Below are 13,174 nucleotides of genomic sequence, written 5' to 3' on the forward strand. Positions count from 1 at the left end.
GCTCCTGACATCAGTCAACTTGCGAGTAAGATTCGTAGCTCAGGTTAACTGTTTGGAAGTTCGTGCTTGAAACTTTTTTTTAAAGTGAAATGAATGAGCTACTTGAATCAGTGGCCGTCGGCGAAGCGTTGCGAGGCCACTTACAGATCGTGTGCGCATGTCAATCAGTTAACGAGTCGTTGCCTTTACAGCGTTTGCGAGCATGCACCACATAAAAATATAGCCGTAAAATACTTGCCACATCAAGTCGTATTGAAAACTGCCCCTGGAAACACTCACGGACGCTGCAAATCGCATGGAGCTTCTTTAACCGCCAACGCTCTCTCCTCGTTTCTTGCACTTATCGCGCTGCGTACATGTACGCGTGAAGCTTCCGTGTTTGGATTATAGCGCACAGTTACGTACTGGGGGCGCAGCTCGCAACTGCCTCGGGTTCCGGGACAATGGTCTGTGTACTCCTTGCATTTGTTTCCACATCTGATTTTGCAACCTCACTGCATTACGAGTGAGCATTCCTTCGGCTTAAACAAGTCTATGCATGTTGAGAGAAGAACACTACACTTCGTTAGATTTGTTTTATCTTAAGGACCAAGCGGGCTTCACCAATGGCTGTTAGTAAAGGCTGCCATACTTCGACCTGTGGCTTGGAGCAGACACAAAAAGGCGTTCCAGAAGTTAGGCTGTTCACTGCAGCGCCATGAAGTTACACACTGCGGAGGTGGCTAACTACCCCCACTTGTGTAGAGGTTTTTTGTTGTGGTTTAAAGGTTGTGGCCTACGGAGAAACGCCGCCACCGTGTAAAAAAAACGGGGGTTGGCTTAGGTAGAAGCATTCGTGTTTACGAAAATAGAAACGCACATGCAAAACCAGCGACGCATGAGAGCAATTAAAATACAGAAAAGGACCCTCTCGACTTTACTCGCAGGTAAGTAGCAATGATATTCGTAGACCAAAAAATTACGGCTTCCCTCATGTGCGGTTTTTATTGTCTTTGGTGACTGCGGTCGCTTTTTTGATTGTTTTTTAGAGCGCAGGTCTTTGGCGCCCGTTTCGCGGCGTCGTAGTCGCCGTTGCCCGTTCGGCGTTCATTGTGTTCATTTTCGTTGGCGTTGACGCTCTACACTCCGATCATTTTAAGGAAAGGAAGTGCGCAAATTGGCTCCCTGGGTCAGCGGACGTCTGAATTGCGCTGTTGTGCTGTTGATGCGGCCGTATGAGCCGTTGCCTAGCAACAATCGCGGTGTATACCCGAACCGCACCGTACAGGAAAGGAGGAAGTGGGAGTGAAAGAAGAGAGAGAAATAGGGGCCGTAGTGAAGGAAATGAAAATTGTATTTGAGGAAAGGAAATTACGTAGTAACTGTCTTGCATATCTTGGTGGACACCCGTCATCCGTTTTTAGGGGAAGGAAGTGGGAGTGAAAGAAGAAAAAAAAGGGGCCGTATTGAAGAAAATGAATTTGAGGAAAGGAAATTACGGAGGAGGTAGCGCCGCTGCGCGGAGGAGAGGCCACAGTTGGCACGATTCCAGCGCACGGATGGACACCGCGAGCATGGACGGACACCGCGAGCATGGACGGACACCACGAGCATGAGCCATTAAAGGCTTTCGCCTTGATACACGTGGTATGCTTCCGCCGGTGCGGGAGTCCGTTGATCGTAGGGCCTGGTGTGGTACTCCCGAAGATTGTGACACTTCGAGAATAGCGCTCGTTGCTCGCTGATCGTCGACGCGCTGAGAGGCTGCTGAGATGACCAGAGAAGCGTGGGGTAGTAGATCGATGACAGCGCACCGCTGAGCGTGGGTCATTGTGTCTCGGATCATGCAGCTTGACATGCTGGAGCTGTTCTCTCTACAGTCGGCTGGGTGGCTCATTGGGCGAAGCGCATCCGCCCAAACACACACGGCCGGCTCGAATTCACTCCATCTCTGGTCTATTTTGCGTGAGCTGACTCACTTGCGTCACTGGTAAAGCTGGTCTTCGTGCCGGGATGGTATTGGGTTTTTGCAATCATTACAAAATTAGAGCTATTGCTTAATTTTGACTTTATAACAATTATGCTTCTGCATAGTCTCACAGCAATACCTTGTCCCTCATAGCCTGAGTGGCTTTGGGACGTTAAAACCCGAATATCCAATCATAAGCAATCACAGCAATACTTTAAATTGCCGTTTTACGGGCGGCATACGTTAGGACGCAGGAAAACGTGTTAATTACCAAGTTCGTCAGGAAAAAAACTGACGACGTTTACGCTTATGACGTCATCATCAGCTGAACTAACACCACTGTAGCACAAATGACTCCCTAATCTCGCTCCAATTAGACCTATCCTATGCCATTCGCGATTATGGCGTAATGTGCGAAATCAGCGGTGGCTGAAAGGCTGTCTACGCATGCGCAGACGGCCCTATGCAGCGTGCCGTTGCTGCGTCGATTCTGTGGCGCGGCACTCCGGATCCGCGCGGGTTACTCACTCTTTCTATCACGCGCGAGACGCATAGCAGCCTTACCTTATCCAACAGAGTAGGGCCGTCTTCTTCCACGCCAGGTGAGAATGACGCAAGCCCTGCTTCAACCGGGCCATGGCCAGCTGTGACGTCACTGTCACGTGGTTGGGCGACTAGCGCGCCATGCGGCGGCTGCACGAAACTCGGAATGCGAACCACGTCAACGCGAAGACTCAAACTTCGTACCAAAGAGCTACACTGTAAAAGCTAAAATAAGTGCTTTGTAGCAGTAGTGCATTTTAGAATAGCATGATTGGCATTCTGCTACCACAATCCCTTTCATAGAGGCGCCAATTGCGAGTGCCAGATAGCCAGAGTGGCAGCTTCAGGCACTCTGCAGCTCTTGTCGCTGCGCAGGCGCAACCGGGTCCTTGTGCAATCGGATCCGGGTAGCGTAACACGGATGGCGCTAGGCTCAAACTTTCTATTAAGGCGGAAGCCTTTAATGCCTCATCGTTGTAAGCAGCAGTTGTCGACAGAAATGTCACGCTTTTCAATTGGTCGAAACAGTCGTGACGTCACAGTGCGCGAATTTCAAACGCGGCCAATTGTACTTTGGCTACTAACCATGCAACCAATTAAAGGGATCGTATAGTGATGCTCCAAGTAAGTGGTACTGAGTTTAGTTAATTACTTACTTAACCAATTAGCCTAATTAACCTTTATCGTCATAGCAGGTAAATGAATAAAACCGAGTAGGAAATTGGTCGAGCTCGGGAATCGAACCCCGGTCTCCGGAGTGCGAGACGAGCATGCTACCGCTCCGCCATGCCAGCTCGATGTTTTGGTATGAACAAAGGCGCGTCTAGTGAATACGGTGTCTTCGTTCACTCCCATCTCATCCCTACCCGTTACGGCGAGGTTTAGGTGTCCACTGATATATGAGTGACAGATACATTTTAAGGCGAAAGCCTTTAATGGCTCATACTGTCGTGACCAAGACGTGTTAGCAAATTTGTCCGCGTTTCAGATTGGTCGATATGGTCGTGACGTCACTGCGCGAGAATTTTGACGGGTGTCCACCGAAATATGTGAGACAGTACTGCACAATTTCCTTTCCTCAAATACAATTTTCGACTGGTGTCCACCGAAATATGTGAGACAGTTACTGCATATTTCCTTTCCTCAAATCCAGTTTTCATTTTCTTCATTGCGGTGCCTCTTTCTTCTTTCACTCCACTTCCTCCCTTCCTGTGCGGTGCGGTTCAGGTGTCCACCGAGATGACAGAGAATTACAGCTCCATTTCCTTTCCTCAAAAAGCGTTCCGTTCAAAGGGCAAGGCGTCGCGCCGAACGGGTGGTGGCGTTCCATGGACTCCCTGGCAGCGCTACAGCACGCTGTCGCGTTCCACTCCTTAAGGCAAAGATTAAGCGTCATTAATTGGCAGTTAATTGATGCAACAACAGAATGTGAACTGAACAATCGCGTCGCAGAATGCAGCACTCAGGCTTTCGCCTTTCACTACTTTAGCCGCTAAAGATCCTCGTAATTACCTGTACTTCTCTGGCCTGGTTTGGCTTTCTCAAGAAGTTAGCACAATCTAAATTTGTTGTTTGCTGGTATGAGCAAGTTAGCTGTATGTGTACAAACTTATCCTTTGTGTTAATCTGCTAGGCGGATTCATATATTGTACTCTTGTTCTCCCCAGTGCACGCTTTTCCGTAAGTGGTTCATTTTGAAATGACTGCAGCATTACATGAATGAGCAATTCTGACGAATGTCAAAGACAGCGCTTCAAAAGCCCTATGCGCTGATTCTGTGTGCATTGTGCATGCAAATATCATTTCCGTGTGTTACGGCCCCAGAAGACCACGCAAGAGGCCCGCCCGCAGGCAGCTTGTATTTCAAACGTCCACTAACGCCACACATTATCTCTCGGCGTAAACGCAGGCCTTTCTGCAAGCTTGCAGGGCAGAGAATCGGTTGGCTCCCTTGAGACAGACGTTCCCGGTGCGTCCGGTTGCGATGGACGACATACCGATGCAGCGGAACGGGCGCGTTTTCGGCTCCCTGTGTGCAAAATAAGCGCCCTTCAGCTGGGACCCGCATGCCGTCGAGTTTGGGGCATGGCATTCGGAGGTATTCGCTGCTTCGCAGCTCCTCCTGCAGTCTTGCGCAGTGGTGAACAACTGCGTCCCATGCGACGGACATTGGTCTGGCCGGTAGCGCCGCTGGAGGCACCGTTTTCCATCAAAGTACCAGCGGAGGACATCGCTGGGGTCTTTTCTGCAAAGGAATAGAGAACACAGACTCGAAGACTCTTCCTCCATGGTCATAATGTCAACTCACAGACAATCGCTCCTCTGTTCGCCGCCGATATCAGCCGCGCATCTACCTGCAGGGTGCATAATATACACCGATGCATCACAGACAGCGCTGCTGGGAGTCATCGCAGTTCCTCCAATCCTCATCTCAACTCCCGCGCTACATATAGCGCGGATCCTTGCACCCCCCTTGCCTTGGAGATTTAAGCGATACACAATGCAATTGCTTACCTTCCACTCGTACCCACTTTCGATATTGTTCACATTTACACTTACTCCCTTGCCGCCCTTAATCAGCTTGAGGCTGTCCGGCGCACATTACAAATAACACAATCCATTCACTAACTATGCACAAAATACCCCTGTCATGTGCGTATACACTGAACTCGCGGCCATGCTCACTACCGCATATTATTCATGTGGATATAATGACACACGTTGACATATCAGACATCTCGCTCCCTTTCCCTCTTCCCTCAGATTCGTTCTGTTCCACGTTTCCGAGAAAAAGGCTTCTCCCCCGTAGCCTCACTCGGGAGGAGGAGGTATCTACACGCCAGATTCAATGAGGAGGGGCTCCGACTCTCTCTGAGCGTCATCGGCGGCGTGACAAACGTTTATAAGTGACCGACAAATGTCTCGATTGTGGTACTGCACCCGACGTGTGTGAAGAAAAATTCAGGGGGCACTTTGGCTGTCTGAAGTGCGTAGAGGCGAAAGCGTTTTCCGCACCACCTTGACTGCCTCTGTGGCACTGGCTACGTCACCACTGTATGACGTCACACATAATTAGTGACTAATTAGTAAGTAATGACAGGTTACTAATTAGTAGATAATTACTTATTAATGACTAAATACTAATTAACTTCCAATTAAGGACGCTTAATCTTCGCCTTTAGGAGCGGAACGCGACAGCGTGTTTTACCGCTGCCAGGAAGTCCACGGAACGCCTCCGTCCGTTCGGCGCGGTGCCTTTCCCTTTGAACGCAACGCTTTTTGAGGAAAGGAAATGATTCTTTAATTCTCTGTGATCTCGATGGACACCTCAACCACACCATACAGAAAGGAAGGAAGTGGGAGTGAAAGAAGAAAGAGAAAGAGGGGCCATAATGAAGAAAATAAAAATTGTATTGGAGGAAAGGAAATTACGCAGTAAGTGTCACATATCTTGATAGACACCCTTCAAAAGCGGGACACATTGTGTTCACGACAACGATGAGCCATTAAAGCTTTCGCCGTAAAAACATTTGCTGTGGATATATCCGGCTACAGTCTCAGTGAGACGGCGCTTCCTAAGGAAGGTGGGCCTGCGATAGGATGCTGCAAGCGACTATCGCAAGTGGACACATGACAATCGCTTTACGAGAACTTTTGCCACTTTTTAAGCGAGGTGTGTTTACACTTCTGCTTCTTTCTCTCCCTTTCTCATTATGCCCAATGGCAAATATATCTCTGAGGAAAAAAAAGCAATTTATTTTATCTACAACTCCGCTGCGGGTTCCTTTTTTCTTACAAACTTCGCCTTGCACGAAGCACTCTAGCCTCTAGTCAGGCTTTCTGCTTGTTAGTTAGCAGCGCTTCAGTGACTGGTTCTCTGCAGCCCACAGCTGGTTTATCTAAAATGCGTGACCGCATGAGCTGGCTTGCCATCTCACCTGACACAAATAACGAAGCTGACCGGATGGAAGCAGGGCTTCTCTGGCCGCTTGGTCTCCACGCACTTGAGGCGACAGCTCTGTTTCGACGGAAAACTGTTGGGACCGCGGTTGCAAAGCTGGAGCCGTTTTGATGTCGCCGAACAGTGTCCTGTTGAATTGTAGTAAAATTCTGGATGCGTTGCGCGGCAGTATGTGAAGACGGGAGGGCCGCAGGCATGTTTTGTCTGATAGGAAGATACTGTTCTGTAGCTTATGTGCCATAATACCGATGTTTAAATGTCTGGTGTGTCAGCAGATGCCTTTTTGTCGCTAACTTATGCGCACAGTTGTTTACAGAGCCTTCTGCTAGGCTCACGTCGCCATATCTTTGCAATGCACCAATATTTCATGCCAATGACTGCGACACGCACACGCACATGCACACGCACACGCACATGCACACGCGCACGCGCACGCGCACGCAGGCACGCACGCACGCACACGCACGCACACGCACACGCACACAAACGCGCGCGCGCGCTCACACAAACACAAAAAAAAAACCATACGAGTATGCCGCTCGGGATATGTAGTCGTGCCTTTCATGTCCAGAAATTCTGTGCGTTTTTCGCTGTTTTCCGCCCTAAGGGAGCGAATGATTTAGCGTCTTATCTGCTTTATTGTTTCTCCCCTTGTTTCGCTGTCATGATTGCGGTAACAAACCTCAGTTTAGTATGCATGAATGCCTAACGCAGGCGATATCCCGAACGACAAACAATTGTACCGAACTAGTTGCTCTCGAGAATCGGACTCACCTTTGATATACGCAGAGGGCGCGAAGTGTCGCTCCTGATTTGGCGCACCTTTCCAAGGACCTCTTGCAGCTTTCGCCGATCTGAAGAGTCGCTAGCTTCAGTGGGCGCTACAGCTTCGGCCGGGTTCTCTCTGTGCACGGGAAGGGAGTCCGCGTCTCCTTTCGCAAACGAGGTAGGCTTCTAAGTACTAGCGGTCCCTAGTGGGGGCTCCTCGATATCGTTTAGTGGGATCTGCGGAAAAGGCATGGACTCCTGATTTTCGTCGGCATTCAGAGTACTCACGGCCACGTCGGGCTCAAACTGGCGCCTCATGGTGCTTACATCGCCGCTTCTCCGACTATCGCGCACCATTGCCGAGACGAGAAAAATAAGCGCGAGGCCACCGAGAAGAGCCATCAGCGTCTGCTGGGGAAGCGACGGTCGCCAGGGCGCGTCTTAAAACGGCAGCGACGTCGACGAGTCGTCCTCCTCTTCGGCGTCCCCGCTTTCCGCGTGCGGGCTGCGTGGCTCAGCGTCTCGGGCTTTATTTTCCTGACTTTGGCATGGGGCTACGAAGTAGTGCATGACATCTTCGGGGAACCAGGAAGGTAGTTTGAATTTGTGCCCTCCAAGCAGTTTGAACATCGGCGCGGTCGGGGCTGCTGGTACAGCCGCGCCCGCTGCCGAGGGGACTCCTCTTCCCTCCATGAACTCCGACAGCTCTGGGCTGTCAGAGTCACCGCTGGCCAGCGACAGCGAAGATGAAGTGCCCGAACTGCGGCTCTCGCTGAGGCTGTTCTCGATGCTCAGGGACATAGGCGGTGATATGTCGAGTTTGCTGCCCACATCTTTGCTTTTCTTGGGCTTGTCCTGGGTGGGCGGAGCGGCCTGGACGCCCGCTTCAGAGACTGGATTCTGTGCCGGCGGTGTTGTTGGTGCCAAAGGCGCCGGAGGCAGTGGGTTCTCGTGTTCATCCATCTGAAACCTCAACATCTTGCTTGCTTGCTTCAGCGGCTCGAATGAACTTTGGGTCGACTTTAAGATCCCAGGGCGCGACGGCTTCGGCGGCACCTCTGCGATGGGCTTATTCTGCTGCTCATCGCCGGCAGGCTGTTGCTGTGTTTCTTCCCGGGAATTCTTCATTGCGTGGTTGCCGATTGCGCCTTGAAGATCGCGGCTATCACTGCGAGCTGCAGGGCAAGAACGCGTCGGGGCCGCTCCGCAGGCTCGTGCCACGCGGTAGCCAAGCACGCCGCTCATTTCTTCTTTTTCAGCGACGGCAGATTGCCAAGGATTGAGGTTGGAAATAAAGGCCAAGAGGCTCTGCAGAAACCTAGGCGGATACATTCAGAGAATTCCTGCGAGGGTTGCTGATAGTCTGTGAATCATAAGCTGGCTGAGTAGCGTAAAGCGTATTCACTACGATAACTGAATTATCTTGTCACTACCAAAGTGTGTGCGATTTGGGCAACTTGTGATGCCCAGAAAGCTCAGCAGTTTCTTCACGGTGAGATTAAAACCGGCCTACTGTGGCTGCTAGGAGTGCGTCGAAAATGAAGCACCATTTTAAATGACGAGCTTCGCGCCTTGGTCCGTCAACATTGGCTTTTCGCAACCAAAGCTTAGAGCAGTACAAAGGATGCGAGTAAAGGACGCGAACCTGGTATTTTAACGCACAGGTTACTGCGCCGCAGATTGGCAATTTGCCCCATACTGAAATAAAAAAGAGCAAAATGAGCACAAATCGGGCACGATGATTTGAAGGGAAACTCGATATGAACGCGAGAAGTGCAAGCCACAGCTTTGCTGATCAATAAAAACCCAGGCCTGCTGATTCAAGGTTGCCTTCAGGCAGTCATGGCACGAAGCGCAGGATCAAAGACAGGCAAGGAAAAAGAATGTAAGCCTATCCTGTAGGTGGAAAAATAAGGAATGTTGAGATAGGTAAGAACCCATTCGCTGTAATAAATCGCAGCATCAAAAGATATGTGCGCCATGCAGTACCCATGCAAATGCTGGATCACGCTGCTTACCGACACAGGCCAGCCAGCATGCAAATGATGAAACCTGACACAGCTCTTGGAAGCGACAACCCACCGCTTGCTGCCTGTCTCGTCGTAACTTAAGCTTTTTTGTTGCGTTTATCGGCAACTAACGCTTTTGCGGCCTTTCGCTTTCTTTCGTCGTCATCTCCATGAGCCATCTGAGTCGGGCTTTGAAGGAGAATATTAAGCTGAGCTGCCCTAAGCGACTTGTTTATTGGGGGTTTAACGTCCCAAAGAGACTGATACTATCGGGGACGCCGTAGTGGAGGGCTCCGGAAATTTCGACCACCTCGGATTCTTCAGGGTGAACTGACATCACACAGTACAAGGGCCTCTATTTTCGCCTCCATAGAAATTCGACCGCCGCGGCCTAGATGGAACCTGCTTCTTTCGAGTCAACAGCCAAGAGTCATAACCACTGAACCACCACAGCGGTGTTAAGAGACTTGTGGCCCGATATAGAAAATGCGCTCTCTCGGGTCAGCATGGCACTGGAGCATCAGTTATGGTCCCTTCGCACGAGTTATGTCTGCTTTAATTTTCGATGCACGGATGTAACCGTCCAGGCCTTGTAATTCTGGTGAAATGAGTTAGCGCTTAGAATTGAGCCTGTAGGTGAGCGTCAAGGTTCATAATTCCTAGCATGCAAGCGGTTGTGGACGAGAGTAGAGAACTGGACGCGTGAGCAAGATCTAATACCTTTTCACAGAGAACGAGGGCGGTCCTCGTATGTTGCTTCTGAGTAAATGCAGTATGTCGAGAAAGAAAACAAACAAACACGTACATGATGTCAAGCCCATTCTCATGTTATTTTTATTTGCGTGTGCAAGTCTTTTTCCAGGCCTGCAATCACGGAGTCCCCGCTCCAGCGAAGAAGGCATGGTATCGTACATTGCTGGCGTGCAGCAGCGCATGCTTCATATCAGAAGCCTGTGTATCAAGAGGGACAGCCTACGTGCAGTGTGCCAGTTTTCTGTTTTTACGCGGTAGCGCATATAGCTCGTTCGGTCGAAAAGCCGTCGCCGTAGTTGGCACCGCGTGTCAAAAATCGTCGGGGACTCCGTACAAAAAATCCTATCATGATGATTTATGGTTCTAGTGATTGATGATTGACTGGTGTGCGATGGGCGATGGCCATTTAATGAAAGCATTGTAATTAATTGATTAATTAAAGAAATGAAAAACTGAAAAAAAAAATGAAAAAAGGGCATTCAGAAGTGTCGAAATGCTCGAAATGAAAAGCCACTGCTTGATGACACTAATTAAGAAAATTTATAGTGTGTAATTGACAGAATAGGAGTATCGCAAAAAAAAAGTTTCGTTACCTGATGGTGTCTCTCATAGGAGAAGCATTCTGTGTTGAAGGCCTGCAGTCTTCGCCGAACTGCGAGCAGGCCGAAACGACTTTGAAGTGTACATTTGGTAGCCAGGAGCAGTCAGTCGACATAAACATGAACTACTTCGGCTGGAAGAAATTCGTTCGAAAGAGGGTTCGGAGGGACTTAGATCTGATATAGAAAGTTAAAGATCCCACTTTAGCACTCGAGTCCCTGCAGGTCTCAGAAGTCTATGCGTGAACGCTTAGGCCCGTACTGAAAGGGGAAGAGAAATGAGGGGCTCGTTATGACATACGTATGAAGTCACCAAAACCAAGAAGCATGGGAGAATGTTTATTTTCTTTTTATTTGCTCTGCTAATCAAGGTGAAATAAATAGGGAAATTATTTTATCGCTCACAGATCGCTGAAATGTAAAGGCCGCTTGGGGTTCTTTAACCTGGCATCGCAGAGCCAAGGACTTAATCTGCATTTCGCCTCAATGAAAATGCAGCTGCCGCAGCCGGGAAAATCCCTCGATTCCGGGCTCAGAAGCCGAACTCTAACGGCACTGAGCCACCGTGGTGGGGGCAATTATTTATTGAACATTTCTGCGCCCCCCTCCCTACAGTAGCTGGTAGTGTTTGCTATCGCGATTAAAAGTTTACGCGGCGCGAGTGTGTTGGAAACAAAAATAACATCGGAGCAGTCATATAATCTAGTCGCTTGAAATGTATTAATGTATGAGGGAGCGTGCATGCTCTATCCGACGATGAGAATGTCATCTGAGTTGACCGCGAGGTAAAGCTGCAACGCACGTTTTGCTGGGAGCATGCTTCCCGTAATACTTTAAGTGCGATGGTACATTAACGCTTCGCTGCTGTATCGTCTTAGATAGCTTTGCAACGGGAGGCCAAGCTCGGGTGGTCTTGTTAACGGTGGTTAGTCGCCCTCTCGCAGAATGTCTTGGGTCTCTTTTATGTTTTTCCATCTACCTTCATCACAAGAGAGATTGTTGGTTATTTTTTAAATTTTTAATCCAAATTTCAATCCAAAACTAGAGATCAAAGCCGAGCGACGTTAATACACCTATATTGTCGCGGAATTTGTAGAAGAGGCATCCACGATGGAAAAAACTCTGGATGCCCGAGCCCGCCAGTATGACCGCCAGCAGCGCATTTTCACAGCAAGCCGCCTGGACACCGCTAACAGCAATGACCGGCGGGATGTTATACGTCAAGTTGTGCGAGAGGAGCTCCGACGATTGCTGCCAACGGGAACGCAGCCGCAAATTTCATCGCTCACTGACGTCATCCGGGACGAGGTTCAACAGGCCTTGGGTGTGACGCCGACACCCACGCAGCCTCTGCAGCCCCCAGCCATGACTTACGCCGCAGCTGTGCGCCGTCCTGCCCCTCGACGACGGGACCCAAGCCCCTATCGCCCTCAGCCAGCTGCGTTGGACCGCCGCCCACTCGCCCCAACCCGCCCGCCCTACGAGCGACGCGCGCAGCCGAGGAAATGCGACGAGTGGAGAACTCCCGACCAGCGCCGCCCACTATGCTTCCACTGTGGGGAAGCCGGTCACGTCCTCCGGCACTGCCCATACAGAAGACTGGGCATCCGAGGGTTCTCTTACGACGCTCCACGACCCCGACCCGGCCAGCGACCAGCCGAAATTGAGGAATTTTTGCGTCGGGACGAATGCTCACTACCCAGCACCTCCACCAGATGTCACGTGTAGTGACGGCAGTCCAGTGGTCAGGAAGACACAAGAAAGACTTGCAAACGAAGCTCTTTATTTGGGCTGACTTGCGCCCGCAAAAGAACTGGATCACTCGGTGGCGGCGTAAGCAACAAGCGTGCTCGTCAATCGTCGAACTACGAATGTCCGCTGCTCGCGGCATCGCTCAATTTAAAGCCGGCAAGGAAAGTTCCAGATAGCAGGACAAGATCGTCTACAGTAATCTGGAAAAACCTAGATGCAGCCTTTCATGGCTGCGATCAATCGAGATTAGACTGGTCGCTTCTCGCGTCACGAACAAAAATGATAACAGCCCTTTCCTGCAGCCTTGAGCGTGAACGAACAAACACTACAATGATACGTGGCAATATGAACTCATTCTTATAATTTCCGGCAAAGTGCCAATACGGTCATCGTTGAGGATCAGTGCGAACGGACCGCTGCTTGTTATCGAGCGTTCAAAAGCGCTGCCTCCTTCGGTGCTTGAGAGTCTGGCTACCGATGCCGCTGGTGAAGAGGGTAATGGCGCGTACTTGCAGTTTAGGTTCGTTCCGGATGGAGGAAAGCGCCAGAAACTTCTGTGCCGGCTAATTGGACAAACCTCCACCGAAGCACTAACTCGTGCGTCATCCGTTATGAGCGTAACTAGCGGAGGAATTTGTGGCAGCCTTTGTAATTTGCGGCCAAAGGGATGTATAGGAACTTTCATAGCCATATTTGTTTATTATTGCATTCATGCCAAAGACTGCTCAGCATGAGTAGATTAACGGTCGCAGATCCGCAACCTCGACCAATCGAGTGAGCAATTGAGGGTAGAAGCACCGTCGGGAAGCCATGCGCAGTTTTCCTCGACATCAGCAACTAG

The 13,174-nt window shown here is 50.1% G+C and overlaps 1 pseudogene; it reads right to left on the minus strand.

Moving 5' to 3' along the window:
- Nucleotides 1–4,378: 4,378 nt before the first annotated feature.
- On the minus strand, nucleotides 4,379–8,348 carry LOC149356199 (uncharacterized; annotated as a pseudogene).
- Nucleotides 8,349–13,174: the final 4,826 nt, after the last annotated feature.

This window comes from Amblyomma mixtum, chromosome 3, assembly GCF_055824585.1.
Source record: "Amblyomma mixtum isolate Tamu chromosome 3, ASM5582458v1, whole genome shotgun sequence".
NCBI lineage: Eukaryota > Metazoa > Arthropoda > Arachnida > Ixodida > Ixodidae > Amblyomma > Amblyomma mixtum.